Raw genomic sequence first — 20,058 nt, forward strand, 5'->3', positions numbered from 1 at the left:
TTCAGTGTCACGTGCTGCAGTTTCCCATTTTGAACACATCATAACTCCTATATGAGTTCTGAGATGTAATGATACATTAATCACGGGCTTAGTCTAGGCTGTCACCTGGAACCACTGGAAAAAGCCCTGGCCCAGAGCAGCACCTCGTTGTGGAAAGAAAAGGGAAAGGGGTCTTTTCAGGGAATTGCTAGTTTGCTCAGAGACCACAAGAGGAACCAGCCTGAGCTGAGAAAGAAATTTAGGAAGTATTTAGTCTTTCTATCTTGCTGCAGCCCCCTTTAAACGCTGGGTGCTGCAGCAATATTGTCCATCCTGGGACCAGGCAGACCACTCCTCACTGTGCTCCCTGTTCCCTAAGAGCAGGGAAGGAGAGCTGGACGTTTAGGATGGAGGTCAAGCAAACTAGTATTTCCTTTTACACCTTTTCTTTGATGAAATGTGCTGGCTGATTTACTAAAGCATTTAATGAAGACATGAATTTGGCAGAGATATATTAGGCTGGCCGAGAAATGTCCCAAACAAAAACGCCGCTTTGAAGCTGGTCCCACCCTACAACAACTTACAGGCTCCCCAAGTCCTCACCTCCCACCCTCCTTTTACTCACCCCACTGGTTCAGCCCCATCCCATCAAGCCACTCATCCTGTGTCCCCTCGCCCCATCCTCTTCACTGATGCTGCTCCCTGAATGTCCCTCCAGCTTGCTGGAAATTTTTTTCCTGCTGAGTTTTTTTTAAAACTTGGTCTAGTACTTTCTGGCAGCTTTTAGAGTGACAAAGCTGGGGCAGGGAAAAACTGCATTACTTGGATCTCTGGAAACTGGTGCCTGGAACCAAGTGAGCCCCTGAGATCCCCCACGCTGTCTGAAGAGTGGCTTTCAGTCTGGATTCATCTACCAGCCCCTTTTGCCAGGAGGTAGGCTGTTACAGGGAGTAAACCTGAATGATATGTCTTCTCCCCATGGAGCAAAGAGGAGATGTCTGTGTCGTGCCCTTGCCTCTGCAAGCTGTGTCTACACAAACCGTTGCTTTTTGCAACATTTCTGCTCAAAGTGCTTGTTTTGTAGAGCTGTGTGGTTTCTTCAGGCCTGTTAATGCAAATGTCTCTCTGGGAGCTCAGGGATTCACGTGTATAACAACCCTCAAAGAACAAGGAGCTCGAATACAAAAGGATTTTGCTGGTTCATCTATAGGACTGAATGCTAGCTTTTAACTTGCTTTTCACATGTTTCACCCTTGAGTAACATGAGGATCTTGGTCTGTCTGAGGAAGATGATGACGACAGGTAGAAACCATAGCCATTCAGAAAAGAGGCAGCCAGAACCCTCATAGTTAAAGGTTTCAGCTTTCATAAATGAAGTGACTAAGATCTGTGGAAACAGTAATCTATTCAGAAAAGCCAGCCTCCCGAAAAGCCAGCATTGCCTGCAGCTGACAGTCTCTTGGATAGATGTCGATCCTGTCCTCTTCATCCTCTGTGCTATATATGCAATCTTTTTGCATTTTAAATCACATTTCATTTCATAAATCTCTGCATGCCTCCCCTCAAAGTATTGCATTGCATTTGTATGAGGAAACTTGTGTCGCTGTGTGTTGAACAGAGTTGCCCCATGTGCAGCTGAGAGCACTAGGCAAGGCAGGTGTTATTAAGCAATCAGCAATGGAACTCCAAAATCTTGGCTAAAGCAGTAACAGATAGCGGGGTATGCCTGGAGGTATGTGGACCAACACATCTAATGCATCAGCATTAGATCCTTGACTTGGAGTCAAGGCTGGTATTTGCACCAGTCCCCTCTAATTGAAGGCAGAGCCTTGCAGGCTAGTTTGGAGCCAGCTCTGATGGCTTCTGTATCTTCTCAGCAGTGGTGCAGAGGCAGGAGGTTGTGATCCAGGGAAGCCACGGAGCTGCACTGACCACCCTTAACATTAGCACAATGTTCTCGGTCTTTGAGGGCAGGCGAGAGGGACGGATTTAGGGGCCCGATGTAGTGCCTCAGCAAGGACTTAGAAGGCATGCAGGGTGCAGAGCCTGAAAGGGGCTCAGCTCTGCAAGGTGTTGCATGCCCCTGTTATCTGCAGCACGCTGCTTCCTTTCTAAAGCGCAGACACGGCTTTGCAGGTAGCTCTCAGATCAGTGCTGAAACCATCACTTTGTTGTCTCAACTTGCTCCTCTCCCACTGCACTTCTACCTCAAGCCTTTGCTGCAGCTAATCGAGTTTTGCCATGTATATATATATACATAGAGGTACAAACATTGATAAGCAATTCCACACCACATCATAGATGTCTCACAAAAAGCTTCTTCTGTGCTCTGTATTAGCTTCGACTGGCCAGCGAAGACATCCACAGGTAATGAAATGTCTGGCCCTTACACGTCTCCAAGTAACCCTTTTGCATCTCAAAGAAAGAGCTGACTGAATAAAGAACCCATAGAGTCCTCCCATGCAGTGGAAAGCAGATGGTGTCAGTAACGGAGAAGGTAAACAATTTTGACATTTGCAGGTCAAAATGGCTGTGGTACTGATGTGTCTAGAGTCATGGTGCTCCCTGTGTGGCCTCCCTGCCTCTAAGCTCTTCCATGACATGCTTTTCTGGGCAGGATCACTTTCTGTGTTTGGCTGTTGTATGTGTAGGACTGAGCTGGGATTCAGCACATTGTGGGCTTGTGCTATTGCAAATGATAAATAAGAAGAATAAACTGATCTGGCAAAAAGTGTTCAGGTACAGACTGCAATCCCACATCTGGAAACTTCCCCTTGCAAAGAGGCTGTGAAGGCTTTACAAGAAGAGCTGATCCAAGCCAGCAGAATCTGAAACTACTCTGCTTGCTGGAATTTATGCTCCAGTGTCAATCCCAGCCTACCAGACCCTGAAATAGAAGAGGGAGGATCTTTCTACAGTCTTCCAGAATCAGGAGGGAGAGCCAAGGGATGATATGGCCATTGAGAGGATGCTCTGGTGCTGTGGGAACTGAATAATCCCCTGTGCTGGCAGTGCCACTGCCCAGCCTCCCTGCATCCCTGAGACAGGAGGAAGCCAGGGAATGTGTCCTAAAGGGAGAGAGGAGTATCTAGGGCAGCAAAAAAAAGTCATGCATGTCCCTAGGGAAGCTGTCAGAATGGCTCCCGGCAGGAGCTGGCTGCATGCCACTCCTGTGATATTGGACCTCAGAGCCTTGTGCTGGGAGCAGGCTAAGTGGGTGCAGGCAGAGTGGGCATCCATCTGCTGCAGCACATGTGTGACAGCCAGTGAATCACAGTCCACCCGGGGGACCCTGTGCTGCCACTGAAACCAAATAGCTGGGGGTCAGTGTTGCATGTTGGGGAGCAGGCCAGGGCTCCAGAGAGAGACAGCTGGGAAATGGCTGTGTGTCAGCTCTCTTGACATTTTGCTGTCAAATGTCAAAGTGTGCCTGTTCAAGCCTTGTCCTCCCACAGCAGCATCTGCACCAATGTGGAGTGTGCGTTGCTCAGCAGGGCTTCTCAGCAGATCGGTGCTGGCGCTGGGGAGCCAGCTCCCAGGCGGCCATTTCCCAGACACAGCGGAGACCCAGTGCTTCAGCATAGTGAAGTGTGCTGTCATCACTGGTCTGTATCCTCAAAATTAGTGCTTTTCAAGTGGATGCATTGTGGCAACAGTCAAAATATAGCAAAGCTTTACAGGGAGACATGATCTAAGACATTGCAACTCAGCTGCAAAGGCAGTAACAGTAGGGCAGATAGGCACTGGTGGACCAGCTTTTTCCCCATAGTGGTGGAGCAGAGACAGGATATATAGGGGCGCACTGCAGCTACCTGTACTGCCATCGGTGGTGGAAAAGGCAAGTTCGAAAATGGGGCATGAACACTGGCTCCAGCCTGTTGAACACCACTTTCAGCATCAACCCGTGTGCTAGGCACAGAGCCAGGAGCTGCTGTTACCCACAGTGGTTCTTGAAAACAATGCGATCTTGGGAATCCCTGATATAAAAGGTCTTGTCCCAGGAACCGGGCAGAGGACACAGACTCATTCCTTTCAGTGGCTGTGGGAAAGTGGTTTGAGCCGGAGGCTTGTAAGACAGAGGAGTCACTGAAAGGGGAGTGAAGGGTGATATAGGCAGATGTTAGGGAGACTGATAGGTGGGGGTAGTTTAGGGGTCCCACGATAGTCCCAGCTGGGATGTGGTCCAAGTGGTCCAGGTGTCGTCTACTTCAGAGCCTAAACCTGGGTGAAACACCCCAAAGCAGAAGAATGCAGGCATGAGGGTGAGTGTGCCCCTCATGTAGGTCTCATGATGATCTCTGGCAGAGCTCTACCAGAGAGAGTATTTGTCTGTTTGCATAACACTGGTGTTAGCATGTACACTTTTACATCATTGGGTGTTTACTGTAAACACTAGGTCCAATATGCCATCTTTGTATTTTTTTCCTGCCAGCATCATCCTGTGTCTGTGAGAAGCACTACTGTCTGCGTGGGAGAAAAGTACTTCTTTTGACTCATTTTTTTTAGCATCTTTTAATTGCTATTGTTACACCACGAAGCTGAAAGAACTGAAGTTCCCAATCTTTCTGTGGAGCTGTTCTCATTGCTTACACTGTTGTTCTAACTTCACTTACCCCACACATTTTCATCTGTTTCCCTCCCTGGGCTCCTGCATGTGCCTTCTGCAGCTCTGCTCCAAATCCGTTATCATCCCCATAGTCAACAAATACTGGGGAGGGTAAGGTAAGCAAAGAGACAGATATTGTGAATGCCACTTTCTGGGAGTCTGAAGGTCAGTGGTGGCAGCAGACCCAGGGTCCTGGAGTCCGGAGCAGGATCACAGTATGTGGTGTCAGGGGTGCTGTGAGCACTGAGGATGCCTGGATGAGAACATAGGATGTGGATTGCTGACTAAGGGTCTTTGGGCCAGGGTTTTTCAGAATAAGCGATGGATCTCATGAGAAGCACTGAGATAATTTTTAATCCCTCAGGATCATCCTGGATCACTGTTATCTTTTGTGGTTTCTCCTTCTCCTTGCTGCTCTCTAGCTGCCCTCCCATGCAACTTCTCTGCGCTGGCTTCTCCCTGCTATTTGAAGGAGAAGGCAAGAGGGCAAACCCCTCCAGACTGCCCTCCTGAGGTGACTGCGGGTCGGACCTCTGGGTTAGATGGGGAAGGCGGAATGAATATGTTCTCTGCTCTTCCATATCAAATGCTGGTGAACATCTTCCTCTGGACTTATGACGAACCTGCTGTTTACTGAACACTGAGGGAGTGGGGCTCTTCGTGTGTACACTGCCCTGTACGGCTACTGGGACTGTGGGCTGTATGGCAGTCGTACTGTTGTGAAGTGCAGCAGGTAATAAGATAAGGCAGAGAAGTGCCACAGACAATGTGACAGTGTATAGAGAACCTGTGAACCGGGCACCCCGGACCACAGGAGGAATCAGTTTGAGCTCAGGCTTAACTGTCAGTAAAAGGTCAGCAGAAGGCAATGTACTGTATGGGACGTATTGTAACCATCACCAGTGGCTCCCCATGGCCTCACTGAAGTCATCTTCTCCTTTCTTACACATGGAGAGGCCCTTGTATGTGCATAAGTAGTTCCGTACGTTGGGCGTGCTCCCCTGGCACCGATTAAAAGAGCTCAGGACCTCATGGGGCTTCCTGGATTTTTGGAGAAGAATCTGCGGTTGTTGCTGCTTTCCTGTCTCCAGTCTGTTCCTGCCCTTCCAGTCCTCACCCTGGGCTTGCGTCTCTCTTTAACATTGCAAGGTCTGGCAGTGCTCGTTCCCAGTGTTTGGTTCTTACCTTGAAAAGTTCAAGATACCTAAAGTCAGGCAAAGGTATTGAATCCAGTGCAAGAAGATGGATTGCCTCTCCCATCAGAGTGCAGCACTTCATTTCAGACCCTGTGCTGTCCGCATGTCTTTCTGTGAGCGCACAGTAACCATCCACAGTGAGGTCTTCATTGTGGCCCCGAAGCTCAGCGCAGCCCTTTGGCTACTTGAGTGAAATCAGTAGCTGACTTCCAGATAAGTTTGAGAAGGGTCAGTTGGAAGCACAAGTGTTGTCTCAGGAGTCCGCAGGGAGGGGGACATGTTTGATCTTACATTGTGATGCTTTCCCTGAAGAAGGACTGCTCAGGACCTCGTGCTTAAGGGCACTTGTGCTGACAAGGACCAGTGTGTTTGGTCCTTGTCAGCACATGAAGTCTTCAGTCAAACCAAGGGTGCTTTAAATAGTCACGTGCCTTTCCTGAGAGGTGACTTCTTTGTGTTTTTGTCTCTCTCTAGGTATCTGAATTCCCCCATGAGAAGTGTCCTCCTTGCCTCTCATGTGCAGCCCTACCTGTCCATGGGTAGCACCAGCTTAACTGATGTCCTGAAGAGCATTCACTCACCATGGATAGTCCACCCAAACTGGCTTCTGGTGAGACGCTTGGATTGTCCATCACATTCCCCTGGTCGCATTGCCAGGTCTCACAGTGATAGACAGTGCTGCTCCGTGAGCAAAAGGACCAACCCCTTCTGCCAGCCAGAGCTCAGCATTACACGGACCTCTGCCCTTCCAGACAGAGATCTTTCACAGACTCACAACTCCCTGCCAGTGTACAGCAGCTTTCTCCAGACCTCCGGAAACCTCAGCAGAGGCCTCAGACAACAAAGAAGGCAAGTTAGCGAGGGATTTGATTGTCCCTAGCGTCAGTAAGCGACACAACCCTTTCCTGCTGAGTGAGGGTGCATGACCTCAGCGTCTTTGGGGATGACTTGGGTCAAAAATCTTTCCACCTTCACAACTCACTTGTGTCTGGCAAACCTCCCTTTCATCTGCATGAGCTGGCCTTGCCCCCGTTCCACCTCCACGACTCCAACCACATTGTGGAAATCCTGGAACATGGCCAACCCCGCTCCCGGTGTGGTAGATGGACAGAAGAGGTGGACAAAACTCAGCAGTGATGACATCCAGAAGAGGAACAACCGCGAACCGGTGCCACCAGGCCTCAGAAGCACATGGAGCTGGATGAATGCAGCAGCTCCCTGCCATCGTGGCAGCTCCTCCAGCTTCTCCTTCGATGGTGGTGACCAGAGTGGAACCAGAACACGGTTGTGAATCGGCTGAGGAATCAGGATGCCCTGCACAGCCGGACGTGCAACTGTTCCCAGCTCAGAGCTCCAGCACTGTCGCTGCTACAGTTCCTCAAGTCAGTCTGAAGTGACTGACCAACAGATGGGCTACATCAGTGACTCCTTCCTGCAACAGCTCCGATGGTGTGCTGGTGAACTTCAGTGCTCTCTACAACAAAATGAATGGCCATTCTCGATCCTAACCTGAATTCAGCCAACCTGTCCCTGTGACTCTTCCTTCTGCAGCCACTCAGACACAGGAGCTTTTTACCTGGATTTGCATTCATCACCACAGAATCACTAAGATGTCTTGTCGAGTCGCATCAACCAGAGAGTTCAGGTGAAAGTGTGTGAGTGCTCAACACTCCTCCTCACCTGGTCCTCGATGCCAACTACCCAACTCACTACCACCTCCACTGTGAGCCTTGCACTTCGGGAGAAGCTCAGACCTCACTGCCCTGCTTCCAGAGCCAAGCGCGGCTGGGTGTGGCTACTCAGAATTATCGTATAAGTTAGTCACGTGTGACTTGTCTTCCCAGTCATCCCCCAGTCCAGCAGGTTCTTCCATAACTAGCTGCTCGGAAGGCACCATACCAAAGGTAGCCCAATGCCCAGCCCACTGAATACTATCTGTTCAGAAGGCCTGACCTGAGACAAGAAGAAAGCAATGTGGAGAGCAGTGAAGAGGGAGGCAAAGGGAGAAGCCACCCAGAACATGATTGAGGGTCAGGTCTATGTGAATGTGTCACTCACCTAACCTCTAACACAAGCCGGCAGCAGTAACTCCAGGAGCTATAGAAGTCAGAACCTGGACAGGAGTCCCAGCAGCAGGCTGGGCTCCTTGGAGCGCATGGTGAGAGCTGTCCGGTCAAACTGAGTGAAAGTCCGGCAATACCCATTCAGAGTTCTCCCGAAGCGAGGTGACATCTTTTGCTGAACATGGCGAAAGGCAGGAAAAAGAACGGCACCTCCCCACCACTCCGGTCCAGTGGTGATTCCTCCTTGGAGTTCTCCCCTATCCCGGAGACACAGCGGGATTGCTCCAACCTTCCTTGAAGAAAGAGCTCGCCGCAGCCCAGGATCTTTCCACCCATGCCATTTGTCCATGGCCTGAACCGGAGCTGTGAGGGGCTTCTGTTTAAATCACACTTTTGCCCCCAGGGACAGCCAGGCTTTATGTTCCACCAAAGACTGCGTCTCCAGTCGAGAAGGTCCCCAGTGGGCACGGGGCAGGTGAGCGAGCACTCTCTCCTCTCCTGCTGATGGAGGCAGATGCCAGCGTTTCTCAGGTGGCTCTGCCAGTGTGGCCACGGACAAAGAGATGCTAGAGCCCGAGCAGATGAGTAAGGAGCCAAACTAGGCAGAATGGAGAAGTAAAAGGAAAGGCTGCTCTTCAGGACATGAGGGGAGCAGCAGAGGAACTCCGGCATGGCGATGGGAGACCCGAGTGCCTGTGCAGTTTGTTTCCTGGTCTACCGCTCCCTGAGACAAAGCCCCCTGCTGGGGCTTATTTCAGACCCAGATCCCAGTGCAAGTGTCTTGTCCTTGTATGTTCTAAAGCCTCTTCGAGGTTTTGGTGCAAACCTCTTGTATCATGTAAGGGAGGACATGGCATTAGCACTTGGGGTTTGTGCCAGCTTGGAGGACTGTATCCCTTCCAGAGCGTTGTAATCCCCCAGTCCATGAGAATCACTTGCCTTTATCTCCTAAGACAGAGATTTGAGGGTGCTCAGCAGAGTCACATATTCCCAGTAGACAAAGGGAAGGGAACCATTGAGGAGTTTTTAGCCTTTCTTCTTTGGGGCTACATGGGAGTTACAGAGGTGGAGAGGGAGGAGGCATAGCCAGCAGTCTGCTCTCAGTGCAGGGTCAGGGAGCTCACACAGCGTCTGCCGGGACTTACAGCACAAGTTCTGCAGAGATTGGAGAGGAGCTGTGTGTCTGTGCTGGAATATCCTGGCCATATCCTCCTACAGTGCATTGGAGATGCAGCAAAGGTTCCTCTGGAAGATAGTTGTCCCAGCTCCCTCTGCAGGAAAGCCTGTAATACACGGAAGTTGCTTTCCACCTTGATATTGTCTTTACATGTCCTGAGTGAGGAAGCTGTGTGACAGTCCCCATCAGAGGTATGGCCATTTCTGTGGCATGGCAGGAGACCTCTACCTCTGGCCTTAGACAGTTCTTGTACCTGCTGCACAGGTAAGAGCATGTCTAAAATGGGCCTCTGACCAGGCAGGTAGATAGCCCCTAACATGCCAAGGACCAGACTGTCTGCATGTGATGCCCTTGAAGATGTCTGGCAGGAGAATAGGAAGAACATGTCACTCATTGCTGTGGCAGGGGTGGGAGAGGGTTTTGTGCTTTGGAGCAAGAGTTCTTTCTGCATTGTCCTGTTTGTTTATTGAGCCTCGAAAGATGCACTCAGTGCGGGATGGCAGGGAAGGCAGGTGGCCCTGCTGGGAGCAGGCAGCGTGGGAGTAGCCCTCTTGGATTGCAGAGGCCGTGCTTGGAAGGAGCAAGAGCTGCTTGGGGAGGAGAGGGGGCAGACAGGAGCTCTCAGGACAATATATCCCAGCAGGTTCCTGCACCCCCTGCTGTGGTCCTTTCCTCGGCACTGTGACAGCAAGGCAGGCATTAGCGCTGTGCGGAAGGCTCATGCCTGTGGCTGGAGAATAGAGGCAGAAGCTGCCTCCCACCAGCTGAGAGCAGCATGCAAGCCTAGAGGGTCTGAGAAGGGAGTAGAGGAAAAGCAAGCCCCGCTAAAGGCTAGCTCTGCAGGGAGAGATGCCTGGAACACCCCACCAGTGCAGGAGGTAACACTAGGGCTGTGCTTGGGATGGGTCCCTTTGTCCCAGGATTTGCTGTGGGCTGCAGGAGTCAGGGGGAGACAAGGACAGAAGGTGCCACGCTGCGCTGGGATGTGGCGTGGCTGGTGATCAGGCACCCCAGTCAGCCCCGTGTGTGCACCAGTGCTGTGTGCGTTGTGCACTGTGTGCACGTGTGTGTCACGCTTCAGCTGTGTCCCTCGGGATATGCTGCATGGCCCCACCAGGAGCTGCAGGCACACATAGGAGATCAGCCCAGCACACTCCCTTAGGACATCCCCTGCCAGCCATTTAGTAGAGCAGTGACCTGCCTTTTCCAGGTTTGGAAGCCCTCCTGTTCCTATTCTGCTGTTGTGCTGATTTGGTGTTGAAAAGAATGTCCTGCTTGGATCTGGATACGGGCAGGAGGAGGAAGGAAGCTATGTGCTCAGAGGGGGAACACTTACAGGAGAAAGAGGAGGGAGGGAGAAGGGGGAAGCAAGCAAGCCTTTCCGACAGCACTGAGATGTGATGTGAGGTGCAGAGCTGCAGTGCTATTGCCTGTACCGCTTGTGCTCGACAGGGTGGATTCTCAGCACATGTGGGAAGGGACAGTCCTTCGGGATAAGAAATCTTGCTGTACCACAGTGCATTGGGCCATGTCTTTTGTGGTACTGCCTGAGTGCGAGGCAGGTTGGGGGAAAGTGCTTGGGCCATGACTTGTGCTGTCCTGGGTGCAAAGGGATGGGGAAGAGATGGGGAAAGCTGGTGACCCTACTGCAAGGAGAGAAGCCCCCAGTGCAGTGCCCTACGCATCCAGACAGCTGTCAACAGCTGGAAACTCTGCATTTGGGGCCACATGCCACCTTTTGCCAGCTCATGATGTGTTTAACTGGTTCAGCACTTATACCACTCTGTGTGTGTCACTGGCCTCTGGCTCATCCTCTTCCTTCCCGCAGCTGAGAAGCACATTCCCTTTTGCCTGTGATCTGCTGGGCTGGATGATGACTGTGCCTCTGCCCATCCTCACACTCTGTCTCCCTTTTCTCTCCCCCGAAGGTGGTGGCACAGACAGCAAACCTGTGGTACGCTACAGCAAGGACCAGCGTCCCCACGACTGTCTGCCCATCCAGCCCTTTGTTTTCCAGCACCATTTCAGCAAGCCACCCCAAGGCCCGTGCTCTGCACAGCCATTTTGCCTCCCAGCCTTTTCCCCAACTCTAAGTAATCTTGTCCAGCAACCGGCCTGCCAGCCAGCAGATCTCCTCCAATGACCGCAGTCCTCAGCCTCGGCCACCCTCGCCCCGCAGAGCAGTCAGCGGCGGCAGGGAGCCAAGCCCACGGCACACTCCCTGACCCAACGCTCAGCGGACGGAGCCGCCTCCCGCAATGATGGCTGCATTGCTAAGCCTGTCCCTGAGGAACCAACCCGGCCGTCCTCCCCTGGGGAGTTACTCTCCTGTGCGATGCAACGTGCCTTTCTTTCAAAGCGTGGACTCCTCTTCCTCACCCCACAACAGAGAGGGCTGGAGAGAGCCAGCCCACCCAGGAGCAGGTCCTGCCCCATCTCTGCCAGCCTGCTTTCCACAACGGTCTTCCCCTGCTGTCAGTGCCATACAGCCTCCCAAGCCACCAAAGCTGATGCCCTGGAGGCAAAAGGAGAACCCCAAGCCCGATTCCCAAGAAGGAGGCACCGCTGGAAGAAAACCAAGCCCACCGCTCTCCGAGTACCGACTCCACAGTGGGTCCCTCCCGCCCCTCTCAGTGGGCAGTATGCCCGTGAGCAGAGTAGGAGAGCCAACGCAGATCCCCATTGGAGAAGCGGCAGTGAGACCAGCAGCTCTGGTCCCCTGAGCAGCATGGGAATACGGCCCCTCAATGGTAGGTACCCATCCGCCAGCACGTGCTAGTCTGGAACATCTCCAGCTCCCTGTGGCTGTGGCTGCTCCCTATAGTACCACCTTCTTATAGCCACAGCCTGCAGCAAAATTGTGTCTGGGTGCTGCAGCACCCAGTGCCCCTATCATCACTCTGCCCCACATGCAAAAGAAAGTCACTGCACTAAAAGCATGTCCCTCCAGTCCCAACTCCTTCACTGTGTCTGCGGAGAGGGCAGCGTGGGGCTGCTGATCTTACAACACCCCATGGCCAGATGGCTTGCCAACCCCAACCCTGCTCTGCCTATGTCCGCAGCCACGAGGCCACCCAGGCTCCTGCCCTGCTCTGCCAGGCTGTGTGGCCTCTGCCCTCCCTCCATGTATGTGTGCTAACATCCTGAAACGCTGCTGGACTGTTAACTAATGTGCTGTCTCTCTTTCTCTGTCCTTCCTCTTTCTCATATTCTCTCTCTCTGCTTCCCCTCCACGTCACACTCCCATCTGCTTGTGTCCTCCGGTGCAAAATGGTGCTCACTGCCTGCGGCATCCCTAGCAGAACCACCTCTCCCCACAAGCGCTGAAGTGGCGGGAGTACAGGCACGGAGGAACCCCTGAGTCTGGACCGCGTTTCGAGGCTGCCAGCGGCTTAGCAGGCAGCCTAGACAGGAAGGCAGCAAGAGCCTCCCAGGCTGAACCGGGGAGAACCACATACTTTGAGCTGCCTGGCACTCTCAACACCAGCCATTTTCCACTGCAAACTGAACGGTGCGCACCACCTTTCTGCTGGGGGGATCTTGGGAGGTGACCTTAGCTCCCAGGTTCAGTATCCCTTGGGGCTCAGGTTCAGTATCCCTTGCGGCCTCGGGTTCCAGCCTGGCCTCATCGCTGCTGTGCCTGCTCTGAGAAGGCAGGGATGATGCATTCTGTACTCACAGTGGGGCTGAGGAGTACAAGAGGAAGGTGAAATTGACTCACTGATGGGTGCAATCTCTGTGGAGCCTCCCTTCTTCTGCGCAAGCTGAGAGCAGTCAGGTCTGGCTCTGGGCTGGATTGAAGAGGAAAGTGGATGACCCAAGAGCCTGTTCCAGGCCTCAGCAAGTGCTCCTGGACTGTGTCCAGCTTGTAGTTCATGTCTCGTTCAGGAGTTGTAGTCCTTGAAGATCTTGTGTCTGTGCCCCACAGTGTCTGCCCATCTGCCCCAGCCCTGGCAGCCATGCTAGGTGCTGGGCTGTATCTCTCATGGTGCAGCTTGGCAACACTGTGAGGGCTCTGTGGGGCACTGTCTTCTCCATGCTCTGCCCTTAAGACGCCTTGCCCATCCTCCAAAACCCTGTGTAGAAAGGGCTGAGAGGGGCAGGCTGCTTTTGGCTGAACCTTTGAGAGGCCCTCTGGGAGGAGCAGAGGGGTCTATCTGTGGGAGGAGGGAGAGCATTCTTCGAGGCCAGCCCCAAGGCATGGAGGGAATTCCCCAAAGCTCTACACCCTCACTCTGCCAACCCAAACAGCTTCTCCATCCCTCCTTCATGGGAAGATGCCCTAGTGCTAACAGAGCTGGGGAATCAACCAGATGGAAATCAAGCACGAGAGAGCTCCCTGCAGAGAAGTCACCCCTTGAAAAGGAAAATAGAGACTAATGGGGACAGGCAAGAGAGAACATGCTGTAGTTTCGTGTGCCTGTGGCACATGCATGTGTGTGACAAGTAGGAATTCTCTCTGTCCTCTACTTTGACAGGCCCACTTGCTGGGGCTATCTGCACAACAACCCTGAGAGTGGTGCAGTGAGGTTTCCCTTAGCACCAGCTCATGCAGAGCTGAACCTCCCACAGCATCTTCCAGTGCCCGTGGTCCCCCAGGCAAGCTGGAGGCTACGTATTGGGTGGGCCGTGGGGTTGAACTGTACAGGCTGACATTGCAAACCATTGCTGGGAGAGTAACAAGCCTGTGTAGCTTTGCTGTCGCAGTCGTGGACAGGCTGGCGTGAAGACTCACTGCTGGTGCAGAGTTGCATCTAGGGAATGCAACAATGTGGGAGAAGGCTTTGGTATAAGGGCTTGGGGCTGATCCTTCTCCCCCGTCTTGGCCCTGCAGGGGACAGTCTATAGAGCAACTCCAGCTTACCTACACTGACTTCTTCCCTGACTACTTCTCACTAGCAGAGAAACCCCCCGCTGAGTTCTGCCTCTCCCCAGATGGCAACACAGAGTCCCCATCTCCATTGACTTGCTGCAGAAGAAGGGTGAGTCCGTGCATCTCCCGTGGACGAGAAGTGTGGCGTAGCACAGCGTAAGGCAAACAGTGCTTTTCTCTGTCTCACGTCATCTCTGTAGACCATAATGGTTTCTTTCCCTGCCCCTTCTCTACAGTAGCATCACGTAACTACATGTCCCCCTGGAGTGATGGCTGTTTCCATGGCAGGTTCTTGTGTTCTCTGCACCATGCAATGTGCCACAGAGTATGTTTGAGCTGCTTGTCCCAGGAAGTATGATTAGAAAGTGATCTTAAGTCCATAAGAAAGGGAACGAAGAGAGAGGAGGCAGGCACAAGAGTATGATCCTAAGAGCAGGACATGCTGCCACCCCTGTCTCAGTATACATGAAACCAGGCCTGTGAATCCGTGTGTTGTTGCAGATGTGCTAGCCTGAGATTTTGTAATTTTAGGTAAAAGGTCTGTTGGGTCCTACATGGTAAAGTGTTTATGTAAAAGCGATAGGAGAAAGGATTCCAAAGCACGGGACAAGCTATGGCTGTGGTAGAGATCCATGCTAGAGGCAGGCTTGGAGACTGCGTTGTTGACAGCTGCCTGGGTGTCATGCCGGAAGCAAGGGACATGTAGAAACATTCCCATAGCTTTGCCAGCTATGTGTTGGTGATTACCAGGTGACAGCCTTCCCCTCTGTGCCACTTCTCTTCTTGCATCATACTGATGCAGATGTCAGATTGCCCACCACTGGCTTGTTACTGAAAGTCATTACATAGCTTGCCAAATGTGTGGCTTCTGCCCTGCCACCCTGTGGGACCAAAGCAGCAAAACACTCCTTGCCTCAGACCCTATCTCTGCTCCCCCAGGGATAGTACGTGGAGGTATGTTCCCAGTGTCCCTTGGGAACATTGGCAGGGTGTCTTGTGCTTCAGCCACTTCTAAAGGTTGTCCTGCTGTCAGGCTGATACATGAGTGTTTGGAGACAGCAGAGATGGATTTGATGAGAAGTTAGAGAGGACTCTGCATGTTTTTGTCAGAGGGCATATGCACTGACATGGGCTTCTTCATGCAGTGTTTGGTCAGGGGGCTGTCCCTAGAAACCCCTCTCTGATGCATTCTATCCCGCTACAAGTCTAGTGAAAACAGTCAACACTGCTGTTGACCTGATCGTAGCTCACTCCCGGAACCAGCAGAGATCCCAGGGTCGAAGGTACGTCTTGCTTTGCCAGTATGAGCACTCAATATCATGCGTGACAGGGAGAGGGTGGGGAAGGATTGCCTCTCCATTCTCTTCCAGTCAAAAAATACAGAACGTCCAATGAAGGTAGTAGTACCAAGAACAAACCAAACAAAGGCGATGAGTAAACGCCTTATAGCGAATGATAGTACATCTGTGACAATTCTTATTTTCACATGATGCTGGGGGTGGTGAAAAGAGTATGTGGACTTGAAGGGAAGACCAGAAAAAGGCTTGCAAGGAAGGGAAATTCATTCAGGGTCTGCTAAACACGGGGAATAATGTTAAAGCTTGGGTAGCCTATGAGTTGAAAGTAGTTGCAGGCTGTGAGAGTATTAAGAGCAAACCAGTCTGCTCTGGTTTGACTCTTTCTTATGTACTTACTCATGGCTCTTCACTGTGGGGAATACCAGGCCAGCTGGACTTCTGGTCTGATGCAGTACACTGGCTCTTTTTCCTCATTCGGTGCACAGAGTTGTGTCTCTGTCTGTCCACACGTCCCCGTGATTCTGTTCAGGCCCTGAGTGCGAGGACACAGCGCGAGTGTCCCCCGTCCCTCGATGTGTCACAGGGCTCCATAATGATAAAAAAGTGCATCAGTCATTGCCCATCTGGGGCAGGTAGAGCTTCCCTGTCAGCCCTTGCCACCAACCCACTAGCCTGCAGAGTGCATCTGGGTTTGCCTGTGGGGCTGGCTGTCCTTGGCCTGTGTCCCCCTCATCTGCCATTTCTGGAGATAACAGAGAAGCAGAGCAAGCTCGCTTCTGTTTGTACCAGCCAGTGTTTGCAATCCTGTGACACTCAGCATGTTTGCGGTGCCTCCTCTCAAAGCTGAATGCTCTGCTTCGGTCAGGGGACTCTGGGGCAGCAATGGCTTGACACTATTTGGACATGACAACTGCCCTGGAGTGCCATCCCCAAGGAGAAACCTGAGTGGGACAGATTCCAAGCCCATTCAACCTTGTCTCAGAGCCCAGAGTAAATGGTGCCTAATTACAATTGCTTGCTGATGCCGAGAATGCTGTGCGGTGTAACTGGAGATATTGGGATTCATATGCTTTTTAAGGCTTCACTGTGGTTTTCTTATTCTTGCAGTGTTGGTTTGGGGAATTATAGCATCATTCCCCCATTACTTTACTTGCCAGACAGTGCTGTGGTTTTGACCTGGGGTTTCATTGTACGTCAGCGTGCCATGTAGGCTGTGAGCATTCACCTGTGAAAAGGCAGCACCCATCCCTGATGCTCCCGTGCTCAATGGATCTGGTGGGATTATTCCTGACCCCAGAAGTTCAGTCTCAGTTCAGGGCCTTTGTGGACCCATGCCAACTGGCCAGTATAATTCCAGCTCAGCTGGTAAAATCTCTGTTAACCTGAATACAACTGCACTGAGACCACCAACATGACATGCCAGGCCTGGGGCCAGGCCTTTGGGGGGGTCAGCAGCTCAAGAGACTATATGGAGGGCAGAATATGTCCCCGCTTTGCTCATCACTGGGCTCTTAACTGCTCCCTCACCTCAACCTGAGCTCTGTCCATCCATTTTAGCCCTCACACTGCTTGTTTATAGTAATCCCTAGGAATTATAGCTCAGCACGTCACTGAGTTAAGTGTTCCTTAAATACTCAGTGCTGTTAGTTCCTATGTAGCTTGCTGGTTCCTGCTTCAAAAATAGCAACAACAAAATCTACAGCAGCAGAAAAATCCCCTACTCTTTTCTTCGTCCAGCAGGACAGCCTTGTTATACCTGTAGAAGAGAACCAGGCATCCATTCTAGCTGAGATGTCCTCTTCCCGAGCTGGCATATTCTCTGCCCAAGCTGTTGCCTGATCCCAGCCTGGGAGGCAGACCTTGCAGAGAGCAACCCAGAACTGGTAGCCAGCAGGCAGCAGGGGTGAAGGGGAAGAGCCTGCCTTTTCAAGGAGCTGCTGAGCATCATCATAGCCTGGATATTGTCTTCTGGGTGTTTAGTAGGGAAGTGAGAGCTGGACTGTTCACGCTTCATCTGTACCTTGTAGAGCAATTACTGTTACCTCTCTCCCTGTTACCTGTTCTCCCTTAGGCCAAACTTGGGAACAGCTCCGTGGGCCCCAACGTGGGGCATCTCATCCTGAAATACCTGTGCCCTGCTGTCCAGGACATTCTGAGTAGCGGGCTCGAGGCTTACGTCCTGGACATGATCATTGACCAGAGGAGGAACATCCCCTGGAGGTGTGGTGGAGGCATCCACCCAGCTAGGTATGGAGGGTGTGCAGCGATGCCCATTGCTCTGCAGTGCTACGTGTTGCGGCTGGGAGGTGCTGGGGAAGGTTGACTATAAGGATGGGGGGATGCAGAATAATACCCATCTCCCTGCACAGAACAGGGTGCATGTTGACCTCCTCTTGCAAGACAGAAGTGCCACTGTTCTGTTCTGCCCAAATATTTATTGTCATTCCCCCTGAAATTTCCAAATTCTCCTATAACAGGCCCTGCAATGAAAAAAAGGAAAAAAAAAACAAAAAGAATACCCTTTTCCCCCGTCTAAGTTTCCAGGGTGTTTCTAGACCTTGCTGTCTTTAGCCATACATGACAGCTACTTTGCCTTAAGGCAGAGGTGTGCTCTCTCCTGGAAAGAAAATTTGCACACACAGCTCACTGGCTCCAAGCATTACCACACCACCTGCACCCTCTGCTGGTACTAGTCTGCACCCTGGATTGTAGCAGTGACTGCCATCCCCTGGAGGTACAGATGAGGCTGAGATGTGAGCGATACTGATTTCTGCATCATGAAGAGCTTACATCCAGAGCTGGGAAGCCTTCTAGCCTGTTTGTGGCAGGTCTCCATCTCTGGGGTTGTCACTGAGATTACAGACACCCGAAGTGTATTACCACCCACAACAATATTCTGTTTACCTGATGATTTAGAGCCAGGGGCTGTGATTGGCCTTGAAGTGTGGGAAGCAGGTCCTTGCAATCTTAAAACTCTCCCCTAAGTTTTGGAGTGGCAGTCTCGGACATCAGACCACAGCCCGTCTGCCTTGTAGAGTCTAACTATTAGGATGGAGTGAGCTCGTCTTGGCGTTTGGTGGAAGGCGATGCAGCAGGCATGGGCACTTGGCCAGTGTCTGTCTTTGCCTTGATGCTCCTTCCTGTGGTGCCATTTTGGCTTTGCTGACCACAACTTCATCTGAACATTTTGCATCTCTCCATAGGCCCCTATACCAAGTTGCTGCACACAGCCTCTGTGGCAAGATCAGCCAGTGCACAGAGCTGCGCCAGCCACACCATGAGGTTCAACGCATTCATCTTTGGCCTCCTCAAGTAAGCCAGGCTCCCTGGGCTGGCCACATGTCACTGTCCAGGGCTGGCAGCAGGTGCTGATTTCTTGACTGTGAGCAGGCACAGTTGCCAATGAAAAAGACTCCAAGAAACACTGAGAAGCCTCTGCCAGCGATGGGTGAGGGAAGGAAGAAGCTGTGAGCTATCAGGAGCACTCCAGAAGGATCAAAGCCTGCCCTACCAGGCCAGGACTGAGAAGGTGTGGCTGCAGCCCACTAAAGAACATTGTCAACTTGTTTTGGCCCCAAAACATTAGGTGGGAAAAGTCTGTCTGTGAGGGTTCATACAGGGTTATGAACCTGTACATGGATAGATTACTCCTGGAAAGCCCACTACTTGCGTCACTGCTTCCTGGAGGCACAGTGAATTCCAGTGCATGAGAGTTCTAAAAGAGAAATTTCCCTGGTCCAGCACTCAAGAGCTGGCCCTTCCAGAGTTGGACAAGGAGTGTGCACACACCACACACTCAGTGTTAAACGTGAAGAAGGCAGCAATGTCTCTTTACTGGTCAGCAAAGAGCTCTGGCAGTGGCAAGAGAGTCCCCAGAACCTTCAAATGTTGGTGGACTCCTACAGAGCGAGGAGCAAGCTCTGCCCTGCTCTCCCCATCCCGAGTGGTCCAGCTCTTCCCTGCTGGCACAGGATACCCAGCATATTTCCAGGACAAGCCTGCAGCAATGGTCTTGTGTTTGTAGATGATTTGCCTCTTCCACGTGGGCCTTTCTCCCAGCAAAGCTAAGCTCTGCCAAGAGACATGGCTAAGCAGTGGGGAAACTTGCTGGGGAAATATGGTTGTTAGAGGTTATGGTTGCACAATACCTCATGTCAAGCAAACTGGATGGCTCCGTGACAGGCTGGGTGGCTGTGGTCAGTGCACACTGATGGGGGTGAGCCACTGCCCTTTCACTGGGTCTTGAGGTTCACAGCTTCATGTTGTGCTGTAAATGCCCTTTTCCAGCCACACTTACGTTTTGTAGAACAGCAAGTATAGAAGGGGGTGAATCAATTTTTCCTCTTTTCATATAACATTTTCCCTTCCTGCCAGTATCCGGTCCTTGGAGTTCTGAGTTCAACCACCTCTACAACCATGAGAAGTAAGAGCCTGTGAGCTGCCAGATCCCTGCACAATATGAAGCACGGTGGGGGTGTGCATTTCTCTTGTTGGTCTCTCAGCCTGGGCTGCTCCCCTCTACTCTGAGCTGAAGGACTGAACTATACACAATCTCACTGTACCAGGGAAGTCCCATGTGGAAGTCAAAGCTCCATGCAGCTCCCTCCCACCTGAGCCTGGCCAGCCATGTCCTTCCCAGCTGCAGCTAGTACCCAGAGCTATCACCCCCAATGCAGATCCCCCTCAGTCTGCTTGCAGGGGACCAGATCTAACCCTCCCCAAATTTCTGTGTTCCCTGCCCAGTGCCTGGAGAGCTTTGTGCGGCTGGAGATGTGCACACTTAGCTGAAACCCTTCAGGCATGGGAAATAGAAAGGAAAACCCCCTGACAAACAAAAAGCAGATTTTACTGGATGTATCTCTTTTT

At 51.9% G+C, this 20,058-nt stretch overlaps 1 pseudogene; it reads left to right on the top strand.

Moving 5' to 3' along the window:
- LOC148056489 (AP-4 complex accessory subunit RUSC2-like) overlaps positions 1 to 19,619 on the top strand; it is a 32,893-nt pseudogene extending 13,274 nt beyond the window's left edge.
- The last annotated feature ends 439 nt before the right edge of the window (positions 19,620 to 20,058 follow it).

Source organism: Nipponia nippon, unplaced genomic scaffold (assembly GCF_047370975.1).
Source record: "Nipponia nippon isolate SJK-2023a ecotype South Korea unplaced genomic scaffold, ASM4737097v1 scaffold_132, whole genome shotgun sequence".
NCBI lineage: Eukaryota > Metazoa > Chordata > Aves > Pelecaniformes > Threskiornithidae > Nipponia > Nipponia nippon.